Source organism: Etheostoma spectabile, chromosome 8 (assembly GCF_008692095.1).
Source record: "Etheostoma spectabile isolate EspeVRDwgs_2016 chromosome 8, UIUC_Espe_1.0, whole genome shotgun sequence".
NCBI lineage: Eukaryota > Metazoa > Chordata > Actinopteri > Perciformes > Percidae > Etheostoma > Etheostoma spectabile.
The window spans coordinates 16119229-16121311 of NC_045740.1; the positions used below are offsets into that span (position 1 = coordinate 16119229).

Consider the following 2083-nt stretch of genomic DNA (forward strand, 5'->3'; position numbering starts at 1 on the left):
CCTGCTCATCAGATAAACACTCACACACATTCACACTCCGATGGCACAGAATTGGAGTCAACTCGGCATTCAGTGTGTTGCTCAAGGACACTTTGACATGGGACTGCAGGGCCAAGGATTGACCCACCAACCTTCCGATTGGTAGGCAACCACTCTACCACTGAGCCACAGCTGCCCAATTGTGCGATATCATAGAATCCGTTCATTAGAATGTGTTGTCATGATCCTGTGTAAAGAACAGTTGATTTTCTGTAGCTCTGTTGGATGTCTCTACCTCTGCTAATAGTTTACTAAATGTTCAGGCGGAAAGATTTTTCTTAAAGCAACACTACAGAACTTTTCCCGCTTCAGGTTGGAAGTGGAACTGTTCCTTTATGGCTCATTCGAACTACAGATCCGCTAGTCTGGCTATACCCAGACTAAGCCAAGCTCAATAGGTTTGAGATTGAGCGTTGGTCTGGGGAGTCTGCTCTGTATTTTCTCTCCACATGTGGTGTGACCAACGGTCAAAGTTCAAATGACTCTGCACGCAATTGAAAAGTCCTTCAACCAATCAGACCAACTATCTGGGTGACGTAGAAGCGACAGTGGCATCAACGTGTTCGGTGGCGTTTCGTGGCCGCTAAGAAGCTGCTTGGTCGCTTCTCTCCTGTCATTGGGTTAAAACCGCCAATAGCGTGCCAGAAAGATAAGCCAGTTTGTGATTGGTTCCCGCAAAATTGTGAACTGAAGCAGGAGAGTTAAACATGCAGGTTTCCAGACTGAGCTGCATTGCAAAATAAATCACCGGCAGAGTGGATTAGGATCGATTGAGATTGGATTTGCTCTGTATATTTGTAAGCAAAACAATATTATATAGTTTTGAAATATGTCTCCTTTTTTGTCCGAGCCCCTGAAAGAAGCTCCACCAGTTCTCTCGAAAGCAGCCATACTAATATTGAAAAGTATGCCATACTAATATTTACATGAAAACCTATACATAATTCTAAAGGGTGGCGAGAAGATTAAAGAGAAAGAAAAGAAGACAAAATATTCTAGTACTCAAATTGTATTTAATTTGTGTTTAAATGATGTTCATTTTTACTTTACCAGGGCCATCCACTCTTGATCTAGATCCATTTTAGTTGAATGAATGTGTACTATTAATCTCCTTTTGACACATTATTTACAGGCTTTATGGTGATGCTGTTGCTTCTACTCTTGTTGGGGTTAATGATATTCCCTCTGCTACGTTCCAAATGTATTATGTAAGAAGCTGCTGTAAGCTGACGAGCAACAGGTCTGTTTGAATGCATAAAATACAAGGCATTTCCTCCGGGCGACCGTCGCACTGCGAGCGTGCCACTGTGTTAAGACTGGTGGAAGTAAACAAGGTGGGATGTTTGGATTATTTTAAGATTCTTACTGTATTTGTTCGTCCTCCTTATTCAAATGAGTGTGTTGAAGGGAAGCTGTCTGCCAAGTCCAAAGGCAACATTTCAGGCTCTCTGTATTCATGAAACATTTAGAATCAAAGGCATGCATTAAGGGCTAAAGGTAACAAACAGGGTTTTCATGGTAACATTTATTCTGTTTTGTTTTCTTTAACTTAGATTAAAGTATTCTAATCCACAGTATCTGTTTTACATTATAATCCTATGGCGTGAACCGTGTTTTCCCAAAACAGTTGTGATTGCTTTTTTAAACGCCACAGCCAACCTTTTTCTGCAGCTCAGGGCGTCTGTTTTGAAGTTGAAAAAAGTTTTCTGAAAAAAAAAACAGCCGACCAATGACAAGCAAAGTAGCAAGACCGTTGTTTTCATAAATTGAGTCGTAGCAATGAGTTATAGGATATCAACTCTCTTTGCCTTATATGTAACAGTAGTAGCAACGCTCTCTCTCCCTGTTCTTTCTCTAGCTCGGTTGGTTTTATCTTAGCACCGCTCCACACAGCGCTCCATTGTGGTCACACTATTTGTTAAATTATAGGCCTAGAAAATTAACCTTTGGAAAAAAATGATTTACCTCAAACAATCGTTGCAGAGGATGCGGTATTACATTCAATTTATCGCACCGTTGTGACGAAAAGAGAGCTGAGCCAGAT

At 41.0% G+C, this 2083-nt stretch overlaps 1 long non-coding RNA gene across 1 annotated transcript in view; it reads right to left on the reverse strand.

Annotated features, from left to right (window-relative positions):
• LOC116694241 (uncharacterized) overlaps positions 1-2083 on the reverse strand; it is a 16286-nt gene that overhangs the window by 6625 nt on the left and 7578 nt on the right. The window contains exon 2 of the long non-coding RNA XR_004333090.1: positions 564-566. This is a non-coding gene — a long non-coding RNA (uncharacterized LOC116694241). The remainder of the gene's footprint in view (positions 1-563; positions 567-2083) is intronic.